The 17,749-nt window shown below is 39.8% G+C and overlaps 1 long non-coding RNA gene across 4 annotated transcripts in view; it reads right to left on the bottom strand.

Annotated features, from left to right (window-relative positions):
• LOC128315234 (uncharacterized) overlaps nucleotides 1-17,749 on the bottom strand; it is a 597,865-nt gene that overhangs the window by 187,604 nt on the left and 392,512 nt on the right. For all 4 annotated transcript variants that reach the window (XR_008297800.1, XR_008297802.1, XR_008297801.1 and 1 more), the window contains one exon: nucleotides 10,261-10,422. This is a non-coding gene — a long non-coding RNA (uncharacterized LOC128315234). The remainder of the gene's footprint in view (nucleotides 1-10,260; nucleotides 10,423-17,749) is intronic.

The raw sequence follows: 17,749 nt of genomic DNA on the forward strand, positions 1-17,749 counted from the left end.
GAGTATTTCCAGCTTTTTCAAATAGCTATCACCTTCCCTTCTGCACACAAAATGCTCAGCTCACCCCTAGCCTAAAAATTACTAATAATGAAATATTTAAATCCTATCTTAGCCCAAAGCTGACATCCTAGCCTTTTCTGTGCAAGAATGAGTAAAGCTCTGGGAAAAAGCACTGCTGTTATGTGAGAGTAGATCCAGGTTTTGTGAGGACTATCAAATATACAATTTGGGGGTAGGAGGGCTCGTGAAGATGGAGAATTCAAAATTATAAATAAAAAATTAGGTACAGAAGTGAATATTTAAAACAAGGAAAAATTGTAATAAATTACATTTTTTAAAGAATGGACAATTATTACAGATATCCAGGAAAAAAATGTAATTTTTTAAATTAATTGCCCGACCTCTTTAACATTTCCCTCTTACTTTTTTTTTAACTAGCATTCTCTTAAACTGTTTCTTTATTTGACAAGGATTCAACCTGTCTTCCAGTTCAGTTAATCAAACAAACGTGTTTATTATTTATGGTTTAGAATTTTTTTAGCTATTTCATTGTTGATAATATGTAAGTTGGTAGGAGTTTTCTCAAATTCGTAAAAATCTCTAATCAAGTTTATCTTATATGTGAAGTGAAAGTGTTCCAAACATTTCAAGTTTTTTTGTGCTGTGACTAATCTTAAATCTTCTTTGAACCAACAACACCCATTAACCAGTTTGTCACTGGTATCTCATCACAGTGGTAGATTATGAATTTTTGGTTATCTTATCTGATAGGAAAGAATTTGCATTTTGACTGGGCCTTGACAAGAACCTGATCCTCTTCCTGCAAGTTTATATATCTCATAACCAGAAGGACATGCCACATGCCAACTTCTGGCTCTGTACATTTCACACCTTTTCTCATCCATTACCCACATTTTCCCCAATGCCAGGTTTCCAAAGATGCGTTCACACTTGGTGTCATTGACTGTGAGTCCATGCTGGGTGAGCTGTCCCAGTGGGTGGGGAGAGAATCCCTGGAACTATGAGCAGTCACTTAACTACATGCTAAAGACATGCAAACCACACAGTATACCCCTAAACTCTAACAGTTCCCTTTGCTGAAGCTCGAATGCCATTATTCAACAGCAGGGAAACCATGCTTGAAGGAGAGCCTGAATAGAAAGAGACAGTAGTCTTAACTGGTCACGCTTAAGTGTTAAATACTCCTATACACTGAGTGTTTGTGTTCCTCCAAAATTCATGCGTTGAATCCCTAATCCCCAATGTGATGGTGTTTGGAAATGGGTCCTTTGGGAAGTATTTAGGGCTAGGTTAGGTCAAGAGGATGGGGCCCTCATAATGGAATTAATGCCCTTTTGAAAGAGGATCCTTGTGTGTCTCTCCCTCTCCATTGCCTCCTTTCACTACCCATCACCCCACCTTGTAAGGACAGAGAAGATGCTTGCTGTCTGCAAACCAGGAAGAAGGCTTTCACCAGACCTTGAGTATGTTAGCACCCTGATGTCAGACTTCCCAGCCTTCAAAACTATGAGAAATTTCTGTTGTTTAAGCCACCCAGTCTGTGGAATTTGGTTAAAGTAGCCTGAACAAACTAACTCAAATATCTTATATTTATAAGTTTCACGGATCACATAGCCATGGGAAGGCATCACGAGGGTCCATCCTAGGTCCTGGGAAAAGTCTGAGCAAGCGAGGAGCCTGAAACTGAAGCCTCATTTGCTTCCTGGTACATCTGCCTTGGCTGTTAAACTATCCTAAGAATCCCCAAGATATGCCCTCCTTGCCACTTAACCCCTTGGAGTTTGGCTTCTACCCTCCCTTCTTATAACTCATCAAGGAACAACTAACCACTCACTGCATTATCTTTCCCCCAGTCTTTATTCTTCTCAGTCCTCTGCCTTCTTTCTCTGAACCAAGTTACTCCCTTGCCTCTCATTGAACACCTTCCTGACTCATTCACCTCCCATCTATCTTGCCCACCCTCCCATCTCCCCTCTGTTCTCCCTGAATGATGGTGCCTTCCCAAGTTCTGCCCCTGACTCCTCCTCCCTTCTCTCTTCAGAGCACTCTTCCTTGGAAATCTCACTCGCAGACTCCCATTATGACTGCAGTGTGTCCAGTCTTCTCCTCTCTAGAAAGGAGCTTTCTCTCTAGAGCCAGTTTAGTTGCTCGCCAACAACTCCCCAACACTTTAATCCACGGTCTTTCTCTCCCCTCTTCTTGCCTCCTCTTGTCTATCAATGCTGAGAGATCACTGTTGACTCCTGTTTCACCCTCGGCCACCACATCCCCTTCTCCCCTTTCCTACTGCCACTGCCCTGCTTCTATCCTTAGCATCTCTTAACTACAGTCAAGAGAATTCCACTTATTCAAGAGAATTCACAGCCTAGTACTTCCCCACCTCCTTCCACCCAGATGGTTTTTCCTTCTCTTTAGAACTGCTACATGTTTTTTATTTCTCTGATAGAATCTAATATTTCATCTTGTTTTTATATGGCAATAACACATATAAAGTGTTCATAATGTGCTAAGCATTTTGCACTATCTCATATAATACTCACACCCACCCTCTATTATTATTAATATGATCATTGTTTCTATTTTTAATGAGGAACCAGAGCCTTAGGGGGAAAATGAGTAATTTGCTCAAGATCATATAGAAAGTGGCAGAGCCAGAAGGTTAGACGCAGTTCTCAGGCTACAAATAATCATAAGCTTAATAAACGATAACAATAGCTACTATTTGTTATGCACTTGCCACATGCTCTATAAACCTTGCATTATCCTATGAGGTACTATCATCTCCTTCTCACAGAAGTGAAAACTCTAAAAGACCCCAGAACTTACCCCCCTAAGGTCTCCTAGCTGGTACTGCCAAAGTTAGTACTGGAACACAGGTCATTTGCCTACAGAGCCTAAGCTAGTTACCATGTAACCATACTGCCTCCCTCTCTGTTGACTTCAGCTTTATTGTCTTGGCCTTTCTGCCTTACAGTAATCTTCCTGAAGGCAAGGCCACTACTGATTCATTTTTTTCATACTAAAGATAACTTTTTTATTTCAAAATAATTTCAAAATTACAAAAAGTTGCAAAAACAGTACGATTTCTTTTCCTGAATCATTTCAGAGTCCCTTACCAACAATGTTGCTCTATAAACTATTAATGATTTAGCATAAATTTCCTCTGAAGATATTCCTCTATATTAACCATCAAAATGAGGAAATTAACATTGATACATCATTACCATCTAATCTCAGATGCCATCCAATTTTTACCAATTGTCCTACTTATGTTCTTTGTAGCAAAAGGATCCAGCAGAGACTTAAACATTTAGTTCTCTATGTCTTTAGTCCCCTTCAGTCTGGAATAATTCCTTAATCTTTACTCAGTATCCATGTCTTTGACATTTTTGGAAATTGCAGTTCAGTTATTGTAAAATGTGCCTCAATTTGAGTCTGTCCAATATTCTCTCATGATTAGATTCAGGTTACAGGTCTTTGGCAGTAATATCTCAGAACTGATACTCAGTTCCTCTGTCTTCCTATCAAGTGGTCAATTTCTTTTCAAACTTTCTGTCATAGGGTTAACTTTGAAAATTGGATTAAGATGATACCTGACAGATTTCTTCAAGATGCTCTTCTGTCCTCTTAAATACATAAATATTTTGTGTGAGGCACCTCTTTGAGATTATATTATTATTGGCTCCCCATTCAACTTTTACCCAGTTAGCTTTCATATCCATAAATGTTTCTTGGCTTAATTGCTACCAAAATGGTAAAAAATGGTGATGTTCTCCTCCAAGTATTCCTTCTAGATTTATTAGTCATTATTCACTTCTCTCAACTTATTTATCCACCTATTTATTTATACTAGTAGGGACTCATGGATCCTATTTATTCAGTAAGTTATAATTCTTTGTTAACATTACCTATTTTGAAGCTCAAATTATCCAAGGTGAGTGCGAATGTGTGGTGGGAGTGTGGGAGTCCCTTCAAGGAGGCTGCCATGTTCTTTAGCATGTTTCCATTATTCCTTATGACCTGGGGCATACCAGGCTTCTCTTGTACTTTCCCTGTCCTGGTCCAGGAATCAGTCATTTCTCTAAGCAATCATGGGTCCTTTTAATAGAAAATGGTATTTAGAAATCAAGATCCGGTCTGTAGGTGTGCTTGTTATGATTGCGGTGTCACTGTTCTGTAGCTCTCTCAGTGGCCAGAGCTAGAAAGCTAGCAAACGAGTGCGTGCGTGTGTGTGTGTGTGTGTGTGTGTATGTATGTAAAACAATAAGTTTACATCAATACTTTCAATTCTGATCTAATATCACATAGTTCATCCCATTTTTCTCTTTTTTTCCAAATTTATAAATCTCTTCTTAAATAGTATGAAACCATGATCTCCAAAGTATTTATTTATTGGGCCAACCTCCCTATATATACCCAATCTCCTAATGCTGCCACATATCCCCCCCCCAACCCTCTTTCTGGATACCATTCTCACCCTACTGAGGCTCTTATTTCCCATGCCAGCCTGTCCCCACCCGAACTCTGCATCTTACCTTCCTATACAGTAGCCACTCTTGCTTATCTCAATCTAATGGCTTCTAGACTGAATTATTCAAAAAGCTCACTAATTTTATAATGAATTTCTGAACTGGCACAATGTTCTTTGCTGAGGGAAAACTCAATTCACAGTTTTTAAATGTTTATTTTTGAGAGAGAGAGAGAGAGAGAGGGAGAGAGAGAGAGAGAGAGGACACAGGCAGGGGAGGGACAGAAAGGGAGAGGGACAGAGGATCCGAAGCAGGCTCTGCACTGACAGCAGAGAGCCTGATATGGGGCTCAAACTCACAACCCATGAGATCATGACCTGAGCCAAGGTCTGATGCTTAACCAACGGAGACACATAAGTGCCCCTCACATATTTTTAATCAAATAAAATAAATCATTGTCCACTTGAGGTTTTTCTACATGAATGTTAGTCTTTATTAAGAAAATACCGTTTATACTTTATTATAAGATAATTCCTTGGCAAAAAGAAAGATTAAAAATTAAGTTCTTATTAAGAAGTCTAAATTCAACTTTCAGAAAGCTCAAAGTACCAACCAAAACTTCATCATTTTCCATCCACACCCAGCCTCCCCCCATGTCCATGAGAGTTCCTGACCTTCATTTTTTTCCAGTTCACTACTAAGGAAACAATGTTTAATTTTTTTCCCAAAAATGTCTTTGTCACTTCATGAATTTAAACTGATTACCCTTAGTTTTTCTCTGTCTAGGCTCTCGATTGCCTGAAGTTTAAAACCCTATTTCCATGACACACATTGCTACCAGCTTTTGCCAAGACTCTACTTTCTCCTGAGGCTTGCTCACTTCAAGCCCATCCACCAAGAGTTCTTCTACTGGGAACATAGCTTCTCTACTACACATCTTGACCCAGGATACTTTTCCTTTCTAACTTTTCAAAACCATAAATATATTATAAAAGGGCATATACAGCTTTCTCACAAATATTACATTTCAGTTGGTTGATTTATTTTTAAATTAAGGTGCACACAGATGTGATGTGGTTATAAATAAACAGAACTGTGGCTTAAGGTTTTATTACTTTTATAGTTTATCGTAAATATATAAAAAACAAATATATTTTAAAAAATAGTTGTTCTTCGGGGCTGCCAGAGAGATTAAAGAGTATGACAACCAGTAAACAAAGTTATGGCATCCATATTTCTTAGGCTTAAATTAAAACCTCTAGGGACAGGGGTGCCTCCCTGGCTTAGTCAGTAGGGCAGGCAACTCTTGATCTCAGAGTCATGAGTTCAAGCCCCATGCTGGACATAAAGCATACTAAAATGAAATAAAACTAGAGACTTTTGTGAAGGGCTGGATTAGAAATTTCAGTGACTACTGAATAAATGCTACCAAGAAACTTCAAGTCCAACTTATCGATATTAAGGTAAGACAAGAGCTGAGTTTCTAGTACCATCATCCACAGATTGTATAACAATAAGTCATATGTATTATCACATGCATTCCTCACAAGAACCCTTCGAGATAAGCAAGAGTTATAATATGATTGCACAAGCTCACGCCTCTTCGACGTGGCAGAGCTAAAATTCAATCCCACGTCTTCATTCACCCCACACATCATGCTGCCTCTCAAAACCAGATTATGTTTGTAATAGGTTTACAATTCCTTAACCACATCTTATGCTGTACAGCCAAACTCCCTTCTACCTAATGAGGTAGATAAATCAAGCCAATCAAGTCTAAACTCGTGGGGAGAATGCCTTCTGAAAAGATGTTTTCATTAAGGTAACTGGCTTATTCAAAAAATTATTTTCCCTTCACGATAAAGAGCAAGGTTTCTAAAGAAATCCCACACTAGATTATATTAAAAACTCAGAAAACCCTTCTGATATTAATTATGTATTTTTTTAACTGACAAAGTAGAATGAATGCTTTTTCTTCTGGGTTACCATTTTTATATGAAGACAGGACAATAAATTCCATTCATAGACCTTTTCACAGGTGGCTATGCTACAGCGATGAGAATATAGGGCAGGAAAAAGAGTCAGTTATTTAATAGTCATTGCGAAGCCCAAAAATTACCATTTCACTTTTTGATGAATATATTACTTCTACCACTTTAACTTATTGAAAATTCTAAGAATTCTATCACTATGAGCAAAATGTGGTGCTTAACAATTATAAAACTAACATTATTTTTAAAATTCACAAAGTTATACAGAAGAAAATTAAAATCACATACACCCTCATCATCAAATGATTAACAACTGGTTTCTCTTAAATGTCTTTTCCTGCATTTGCATACTTGGCTTGTTTTTGCACAATTAGGATCTTATAGCAGACTTTCATGTTCTGCTCTTTGTCCATTTATACTAGCATTTTCCCATGACATTCAACTCTATAATGTGATGTTAGTAGATGAATAACAGTCTTTGCGATGTACCCCAATTTATTTAACCATTATTTGTTTAACTCTATTATTAGAAATGTTGGCTTTTTTATTTTCACTATTAAAAATAGCAATGCAATAAATACCTTTGCAATAAATCTTTGGCCACAACTTTGGATAGATTCCTGGAAGTAAAATTATTGCATGAAAGGACATGAACTTTTTTAAGAATGTTGATTCATATTGTTAAATGCATTTCTAGGAAAATTGTACTGGCTTGTACTTCAACCAGACTATCAAAAAAAAAAAAACAAAACAAAAAACCTCTTTGTAGCACTTCATATTTTAACATTATTTTGCCAGTTTGCTAGTCTAAAAATGATCTCATTGTTTTAATGTAGATGCATTTGACTATTAATAGAACCAAATATTTCGCATATGTTGATTTTTCATTTACGTGGGTGTATACATTCGTATTTCCTTCTGTCTTGTATCCATTTTCCTAATGGGATATTTACATTTTTATTTTCAAATATATTTTTTCATTTGTTAAATAAATAGCTCTTAGCATATTTGTTGCCAATATTATTTACCAGTTAATCATTTGCTTTTAATTTTTATGTAGTCAAATGTTCCACTATGTATTCAGAGCTCATAATGTTTAAAACATGTCATTACACATTTTGGTAAATAGAATAATTTATCTATCAATTTGTTCATTGTGGTTGGACAAGAGACAATAAAGCAAGCTGTTTGAGGAGTCTAGTAATCTCTTATCCAGCAGTCTTCACAGGTAGTTTTGGAGAGTAGTTAATTATTCAAAATCACTCTTCCAAACTCAGCTTTCCATAACCCTGAATGAAGCTTTGAATTAACCTGGGCCCTTTGGAAACTTTGTCTCCAGACATAATATAATTTCCTAATTATAAGAAGTAAATCTTATCAAAAGCACCCCAAGAGTCTTCCAGGGGACATCAAATGCTCATTGCCACATAATATTTTGATGTGTTAATTATAAATGAATGTGAAACATAAGAACTATATTTCCTCTAAATAAACAAGAATATAAAGTGGAAAGGTGCCTGGTCAGTTATATCTGGGACAATTTGGAAGGAAAAAGGAGTTTAACTCAAACCTAAAATATAATTCATTTACCAACTGTATATCTGATCTCAAAATAAGTCGAGTCTCTTATGATCACAGTAATGTGATCTTCTGAGAGAAGATAGGAATTCCAGATATAGGTCTCTTCAACCTACATTCCAGGGCCCTTTGTGGCAATATTTTTAGAAAGAGGGAAGAACATACAAAGTATATCCCTTCCCCTTTCATTTCAGTTCTGAAGGTATGAAATATTAAGATTCACATCAAGCCAGAGGAATCCTCACCATTGCACTCCACACTGAGCCCGCCCAAATGAGTGTAAGAGAGACCAGCACTGGTGGCAAAGAGTTACCTTCGAGGAATCGAGCTGATGCTAGCCAAAACTGCCATCTGTCCACAGTGAAATCTGTCAATTGTGGCTATTTATGAAATCTCTAGTTGAGCCTATGAATGGCTCAGTCTTACCTTGCCTACTCAATGTTACTCTCTTATCCAAAATCTTACTAAGACTTATACTTGTTCTTCTGAAAGGAGACAAGTATAGAATTGTCCCTAAAAATGTTCATGAAATACAGTGTTACGGTAAGAAGTGAAAAGAGGCTGGATTTTGGAATCAATCCTAGGCTCAAATCCTGAGGATACTTGCTATGTAATATTGGCTATGTCATTAACATCTCTGTGAAATGGGAAAAGTGATGTCTCTCTGGCCTCACTCACTGGTGGTGGGAAAGAGCCACCAAGAAAACAAACCCACGTGTCTGGCCAGCCGTAGCAGCTTGGTGCACGACACTTGCACAGGCCTGCCTTGTGATTTTCCAAGTCACACAACAAAGTGGGATTGGGGAGAGCAATGGAAACGGAGGTGTGTGTAAGATTTAAAATATCATGGGAATGTTTAGCCTTCATTTCATTTTTCAGGAGTAATAGACATTCTTTTCACATGATACATCTATGTTTGCAGAACACCAGGATGCGCAAAGGGTCTGCTGCCTGTTTGTTTTATTTACTATCATTATCTGGAATTACTTAGAAATAAACAGAAAACCACAGATGGAGAAAATGCCAGTCTAGCAAAAAAAAAAAAAAAAAAAAAAAAAGGTCTTTGTCAGTTCCAAAACCGTTAACAAATATTTCCTAAGCAAGATGAGCTTCAGACTCTCTCTTTCAGCCAGCAGACCATGCAAGGGATTACTAGGGATTCCTAAAGCAATCCATTTTTGCTCTCCAATAGGCAATCTTTTTGCCAAACCCCACCTTCTAAAACTCAAATATTCTAGGTCAATTCTGTCTTCATTTTTACCTTAAGTCGGTTCACAAAGTTACTGATAACACCAAGTGAGTGGACTCCAAATGTCTCTCAAAGCCAGAGCAGAAAGAGGGATGGAAATGCTTAAGGGAAGATTCCTTATCTCAAGACTTTCTATAGAATTCTTTATATTTAAAGAAATACCACTGAAATGTGAAGCCCTCCATAAAATTTTGCAGCATTTAAAAATATTATTGTGCCATAAATCCATGGCTAATTTATCTCAAGGTTTTAAGACATTTGTAACATTTTTATAATTTAATATGTAAAGGAGAAACTTTTCTAAGAATTAACTGTATTTTATGAGTTTTGCCATACCTCAGAGCAAATGAAACCCAAACCATCATCAGTTTTCAGCTTATTCCTCATCATAGCTTAACAATGGACTTTTTTGCATAAAACCAGAGGCAACATATTTTCTAAGACAACGTCAAATTCAGGTATCAGGTTTCTTCTTTCCTCCCACACACAAAAAATTATTTCTATATTCATAAGCACACAGGGAATACCGTACTTAGCAGGTTGAGAGCACAAACTTTAGAGTTAGATAAGAAGGATTTTCTGGATTTGCCATCAAGGATTTGTGTGACCTTGGGGACATGATCTACCATTTCTAAGCCTCAATCTCCAGATTTCTAAATTGGGCTGAATAGCGTGACCTTTGAAATAGGAGAAAAATCATAATAATTATACTCTACCTCAAAATACGTGAACTGTGTTCCAAGATAGCAGTGGTAAAAGTTCACAATGCACAGAATATTTATGCAGACATTTTATTGTTATCCTTTTTTTTCCCCCTTAAAACACAGACACGCAAATTCTCAAAGCCTCTGGAGTTAATCATTCTTCTTCCTTCTACTCCCAATACTTAAGTTAATTCGCTGCCTTTTAGCACCACTCCTAGAGGATCACAGAATAGAAAAAACACGGGTACCTCAGATCAATGCTCCTTATAAAATATATGTTTCCTTTATAAGTCAGAGGTTTCCATATGCACGATCTTCAAGAAGTCACATCCCCTCTTTTTCTTTCGGTTTGGTGGGTTTCATGGGATGAAGGCTGATGCCTTCTCTGGGTCTACCATCAAGGATTCATTCTGAAACGTGTAACATTACATAATAAATAAGTCCATTATGCTGAAGTGAATATCCAAAATGAGAAAACGAGATCTTAAAACTATCTGCATAATTACTCTTACCATGTCTGACCATTGCCACAAATAATTTCTCTTGATTTTAGCAAGCAAGCCTCACTATATTTTTCCTAAAATGAAGTTTGTGATGAACACTGCCCAAAGAATGCAGCAGATTCCATTTCACTAATAAGCTGGAGGTTGGCTGTAGGCTTTTTGGAAGTGATTAAATATGACAGACATAAGACATGTTTAAGAGTGTGTGAGGTGGCTGAATGGCAAAACTTGACTGAAACGAGAGAGAAAAGATATTTTAGCTTAAGTTTAAGGGCCAATGTGGGCTGGAGAAGGGTATGGGCTGGAAGCATAGGGAACAATTGAGATACTGGGAGACAGAAAAGAAGCCAGAGAAAGAGTTTCTAAGCAATAGGGAAAATTCTTCCAGGATCCATTAGACCTAGATTATTTTTTCTTGGTGTCCTAAACTAGGAAATTCCTAAAATCCTTCCAAACTTAGTTGCAGCAGGCATTTTCCAAGAGACTTTTTTTGGCTGATAAAAAGATTAGTAGACAATGTGGTTTCCAACCTTAGTGGAAAGAGCTATAGTTGCATCCTTACACAGATTTGTGAAGAGACAAGAGTTAAAACAACAGAGACACCGTCAACAGCACTCCATGACTGAGGCAAAAATGCTTTGTATTTTCAAGAGAGAAGGGTGACCAGTGCAGAGGAGAAGTGTGAGAACTCTACTCAATCAAGCAAGACCTGCTATTCTGGATTAAGGATGTGTACAAGGTGGGAATGAAAAGCAGATCAGACCACAGAACCAATGTGATGCAAGAGAGAGACAACAGAAACAGGTCAGCTACCATGAGAGTCTATCTTAAGAAGCCAAGTGCCCTGGGGGGGGAACACAAAGGTCTTGAGGACAGGTTGCCATTCTCCCAGGCTCCCCCATTTCCTCTCCACATGGCCTTGGTCAGGTTACACTCTCCCAGCCAGGTTCCTCATCTGAGCAAATATCCGACCTTTACCCTCACTGTGCACGTTGGTGAACACACTTCACACCAAAAAGTGTGAACTGATCGTCAGCAGTGTGAATTCTTTCCTCAAGCAATATAAACCCTCCTAGGTCAGTGTTCTGTAGATGTGGTGGGAGGGCATCTATCCTCCTCCCCGTAAAAACACTTCCATTTCCTTGAAGAAAGTGATTAAGTCACCTCTTGGAACCCTGGTACCCTTCTGGAGGAAAAAAATAGTAAGTTTTCACAAACGCAGACTCTCTTATTCCTCCTCCCCTCCCCCAAAGATTCAATTAACAAGAGGGAAAAGGTGGCGTGTTTTTAACAAGTTCTTCACGCTGAATTGCTTAGAGATGTACATTAGCCCTCCTTTTAGTAATAGGAAAAAATTATCTCGTCATGACTCGACTCTTTCCCACCTCCAGCAGAGGTTTGCAATCAATCAGCCGGACAGCAAGATTGATTTTCTAATTAAGCCGGCATTTGTAGCTGCTCGCAGAGCCACAGAAGGCTTCCCTACTGTATCTTCCCAATGCGTTCCTACTTGTATTCCTTTACCCTCACGTTTAAAACCCTTTCAAAGTTGGGGGTGGGGGGTAGATAGCCACTCTCTCTGAGCAAATATCCAATAGGATAACTGCCTGCTTCGGGGGAGAATTACGTGAAGTTACAGAGCGGAAGAGAGAAACATGAACAGGAGCCCATTTGGGTTTGATTTGGCTCACATGTGGATGAAATCTGCCACCCTGGCCCTGTCCCCCTCTCCACCTCCTCCCACCCCCAGGCCCAGCCAGGATACAGCTCCACAGCTCCACTGGCCCAAACAGATGGCTGGGGGAGGGGGGAGGGAGGGCAGGCTCTTAGCATTTCGAAAAGCTCCATTTCAAGCCCTGCTTGCCAAAAAGGTATAGCGGGCTTTTGTGCCGGCCTCTGTGATGAGATGTGCTGGTGATTTAATTTACTTAGGGGAAGAATATGAAACCCTGAAACGGCTCAGCCGGATTAAGCTTCCTCAGGGACTCCCCCGGAGGAGAAAACTTACTTTAGCAATTCTGGATCCTATGGGCCCGTGCCTTGTTGATCAGGACCTTCCTTCAGTGAGAGACACCGGGGAATAAAGCTAAAATCAGTGAGAAAAGCTTGCATCTTTTTAGTTCGTTCCTGGTACATCCATTACCTAATGTTTTATTTAAAAACTCAGTCTTTCACTAATTCGAAATACTAATTTCAATTTCGGGAACATTCTGACCTGACCTGGGATGGAGTTTATTTATGCTCAGTGTTAAAAAAGAAAGGAAGTGAGAGAGAAGGAAAAAAAAAAAGAGAGAGAAGAAAGAAACAGATGAGGAGGGTGGCTGAGGCAAGGTGACTAGGGGGTGGCCATGTGTGATGGGCTTAGTTAAGAAACAATTTGTTTTAAAGACCTTAAAAAAATAGCCTTTCAACTAGCATCATTCATATCCATTAAGTAGCTGCTGGACTTTGATGGCACCGCTCCAGTCATTCATGTCCCCCTGGGCTACACAAACAACATGCTCCAAATTGAACTCCTCGTCTTTCCCGGAAGCCACGTCCTCTTTCTGACCTCTCTATTTCTGTATATGGCACCTCTATGCTCCTAGTCATCAGGCGAAAACCTGGGGATCACTGTGGACTCCATTCTCCCTTGACCCCCAGCCTCTCCTGTGTGCTGTGCTCTATTTCACTACCAGGGTAATATCCTAATTCTTTCCAGAGAGTATCTTAGAGTCTGTCATCCCATGCTCAAGGACATCCAGTGGCTTCCCACTGAATCCTACTGAGGCATAGACTCCTCAGTTCAGCAGGTCTCTTTAGATTTTCTGATGTGATGTCCATGTTTTGATGGTTTACATGAGGAGGGCGGTGCCACCCCCAGGGCATTTGGAAATTGTGTCAGAGTTGTGTTTGTTTGCCTCAGTGACTGGAGGTCAGTGTCATTTAACGAGTAGGACATTAACATTACTACAAGTTTAGCCAAACTTCACTCTTCCTCCAAACATATTTCCCCTGGTTATGACCTTATCCAAGTTCAAATCAATCCCACGTGCGATCTCTTTCATACAAACTGTCCTGACCACCACCATCCTGCCTCAACATGCATGCACACACACACACACACACACACACACACACACACAGGACTTCATCTTTCACTTTCCTGAATATCACTTATGGAATTCATCACAATCTGACTTTTACAAATAAATTGGCCTAATTATCTCTCCATTAAATTATAAACTCCTTGAGTACTCATTATTTACCTCTCACACAAGTTACACAAGGCTTTGGATACACCAAGTACTCAACATGTAATCATTAAATTGACCTGGGATGAGGATCAGGAGGAGGCCCAGGAAGACAGGCAGATCCTGAAAGACTGAGTAGCGCTGGCAAGGGCAGATCATATTCTTAGAAAGGGGAAGACCAGCCAGGCTGAGGGATCTAGCTCACACGAGCAGTCTGAGAAAGAGACAGTCCTTGAGATGAGAGGTGATTCAGCAAGAGCTCAAGTCCTTGGTGGTCAGGCAGAAAGAAGGGCAAAGAAGACACCAATGAACAGCTCACAGAGGCGTCAGGAAACAAAAGGACAGTTCAGAATCAAAAGTGATCTCAATAAATGATTAAGAACCTGGGTGCCAGTGGTCTTGGCAGGTTGTACCCAGGGCCTCACGGCACATAAAGGGGAGCAGCTGCGTGGCAATGGACCTGAGACACAGCTGGATTCACGTTTTGCCCCAGGCTCTGAGCTTTTGTGTGGTTCCTCTGAGGGTGGACATCAATCTAGCTCCATTAGCATGAGCTCTGCAGGAGGGACAGCCCACTGGGAGCATTTGGCCTGTGTATAAGCAAGAGGCAGCAGAAGCTTTTAGAAGGCAGAGCTGGGGGTAGGAACATGAGCTGCCTAGCTGTTTGAAGGGAAAGGCTACAGGTGGGAGAAGGAGAAAAGCAATATTTCAGAAGCACGCTCCACTGAGGTAACCTGGACATATGACTAATGGTTGGGAAGAAAAGTGACGTTGTGGAAGAGAAACAATACTTGAGAGGGAATTTTGCAGAAGGCATGGGGGAGGAGAAATGCTGAACAGATAAGTCCATAAGTAACAGCAACTATGCTAGGTGCTAGAATTGAAACCATGGAAATAGAAAGAGGAAAATGAGAGAATGTGCTTATAAAGAAGACTTCGAAGGCAATGGCAATGACATCTCAAAATGCAGAGTCTCCCGGGACTCTGTGGAGAGAACAGAATCAAGTAGTCAAAGAGAAAGACTAGAGAGAGCACAGAGAAAGATCCTTTGACTGGCAAGATCACATTAATGTGTTATAACCCATAAACTGGGAGAAGGAACCGGAATGAGTTATAAGAAACTGAAATTAAATGGGGGGGGGGTACGCCTGGGTGGCTCAGTCAGTCAAGTATCTGCCTTCAGCTCAGGTCATGATTTCAAAGTTCGTGAGTTCAAGCCCCGTGTCGGGCTCTGTGCTGACAGCTCAGAGCCTTGGGCCTGCTTCAGATTCTCCCTCTCTCTCTCTCTGTGCTTCCTCCTTGTGTTCTCTCTCAAAAAAACATAAATAAATACACATTTAAAAAATTAAAAAGATTTTAAAATGGAAAGTCCATATATTTTGGAAAAGTAAAAACCATGAACTACAGCAAGAATAACCAAGAAAATGCATCAGTGACTATTTATTGGAGGAGAATTTGTGTGACGTACCTTATTAGACAGGTGATATTTGAAATATACCTCAAGAAATAGGAAGAATTTCAGTAGGTAAAGAGAAAAGAACTGAGCATTTGTAGGTGATGCAGACATTATGAACAGCAAGTAGCCCAGAATCAGGCAAGTACATCCCAAAGATAGAAGACAAGTGTATTGGACAAAAGAGAATGGAGGAGAGGAGAGAAACAAGAAGAGGTGATTTGCACTGGAAAACTGGATCATCATGTAGCTGGTGGCCAGCCATTCAATGTCATGGAAAGGAAGGCACACATGGCATGGGGATATTGAGAAAATATATTCACTGATATATGAAAAAGTTACTTGACTTAAAAAAGTTATATGCATCCCCATGTTTATTGTAGCATGATTTCCAATAGCCAAGATATGGAAGCAGCCCAAATGCCCAGCAATAGATGAGTGGCCAAAAAAGATGTGGTATATATACACAATGAAATATTACTCAGCCATAAAAAAGAATAAAATCGGGGCACCTGGGTGGCTCAGCCAGTTAAGCATCCAACTTTGGATCAGGTCACGATCTCATGGTTTGTAAGTTCAAGCCCCACATCGGGCTCTGTGCTGACAGTTCAGAGCCTGGAGCCTGCTTCAGATTCTCTCTCTCTCTCTCTCTCTCTCTCCCTCCCTCCCTCCCTCCCTCTCCCTCTCCCTGTCATTCTCTCTCTCTGCCCCTCCCCTGCTCGTGCTCTCTCTCTCAGAAATAAACATTAAAAAAATTAAATATAAAAAACTAAATATATATTTAAAAAAGAATGCAATCTTGCCATTTGCAACAACATGGGAGGATCTAGATGGTATAATGCTAAATAAGTCAGAAAAAGACAGGAGCCATATGATTTCACTTATACATGAATGTAAGAAACAAACCAAATGAACAAAGTAAAAAAGACCAAAAAAAAAAAAAAAACAACAACAAAAAATCCAGACTCTTAACTACAGAGAACAAACTGATGGTTACAGAGGGGAGATGGGTGGGGGATGGGGGAAAACAGTGAAGGGCATGAAGGAGCACACTTATCATGATGAGCACAGAGTAATACATAGAACTGTCGAATCACTCACTCTATTGTACACCTGAAACTAATAAATAACACTGTATGTTAACCATACTGGAATTTAATAAATAAACATTTAAAAAAGAAAAAAAATGTTACTTGTTTCTGTAGAGAATTGCAACATCCAGTTTGCGTTAAGCATCGCCACTTCCCCCCCTTCCCTCTCATGCCACCACATTCTTGGGGTGATTTTTCCTTTCAAATCTTGGGAAGGGAAAGAATTCTGTGAGCTTCCTGGACTTGAGCTGCTGCCACTCTCAGCACCTCCCTTTGCTTTTAAGAGTCACGGTTGCATTCACAAAGGAATGGTGACAGAGCTAATTAGAGGGAAAGTTAATTAGAATCTAGAGCTCCTAAAATTTATCCCTTCCTTCAGCAACTCTTCAAGTTCCTGAAAGTGCTGCATAGAGAAACAGATCTGCCCCGATGCAGGTAATTTCCAAGACGGTTAAGAGAGAGGAGAGGAGGGTGGGGCTTGGAAGCACAGGAACAATTCGTGTTTTCACTTCTAATGGTTTGCCATGGGGGGTGACTCTAGGTGCTAGGGGTGGATGTCCACAGAGCTGTCTCGGAACAGACTACTCATCCCTTTCAGTGAAAGAGCCCCAAAACTGCACGAGAGAACTAGGCTGAGTAAATCCCCCTTCGCCACACCAGAGCCAATTTCAGAGTCAACTGCGTCATTAATTTAACCCATGGCCCTTTTAACCCAAGGTCCTGTCCTATTCAGAGACATGTCTTCGAAGAGCCAACTGACATTTGGGGCACAAAGGCAAGTGAGCTGAGGCTGAAGGATAGGCAAGTGATTTTTTTTGCTTGTTTTCTTTCTAAATATGTGGAGGAAAATATGGTCACGTGTACGATCCCCTGAAGGGCTCTTTCTTTTGCACTTGGACGATAAATTGCTACCGCTTATGAAAGAATAGAAGATTCGTCCCCAGGCATTCATTTTGTTACATCCTGGAGCCAAAATCCATCTCAGGGATAGGTAGGAGGAAAAGGAATTGCTACAGATGGGGGAGAGGGGAAATCTGGTTAATATGAATTTTTCATGAAATTAAATGAAATGAGAGTAACTTCTGGAATCAGAATGACCTCGGGTCAAAACTTCACTTCAAACTTACAATTAGAACTGCAATTTTCACCTCTCTAAAATAAGGGTAATAATACCTTCTTATGGTCATTGTGAGGACAAAAGGAGATCATGTTCAGACAGCTTAGCTCAGTGCTTTGCATGTCGTGTCTATTCTAGGAGAAAGGATTGTGTTGGTAAGGACTTAGAAGGCTCTTCACTAAACAAGATTGATGTTGGGGTACGAGGCATAGAAATAATAGTAGTTGCCACAAAACTAGCTGCCATATAGCCAGGCTTCTTTGCCTGTCTCTCCCTTATGGGAATTTTGGTTCTGGAACCCAGCAGGATGAATCACTGGACACCAAGATGACTGCACATC

This window comes from Acinonyx jubatus, chromosome C2, assembly GCF_027475565.1.
Source record: "Acinonyx jubatus isolate Ajub_Pintada_27869175 chromosome C2, VMU_Ajub_asm_v1.0, whole genome shotgun sequence".
Classification (NCBI taxonomy): domain Eukaryota; kingdom Metazoa; phylum Chordata; class Mammalia; order Carnivora; family Felidae; genus Acinonyx; species Acinonyx jubatus.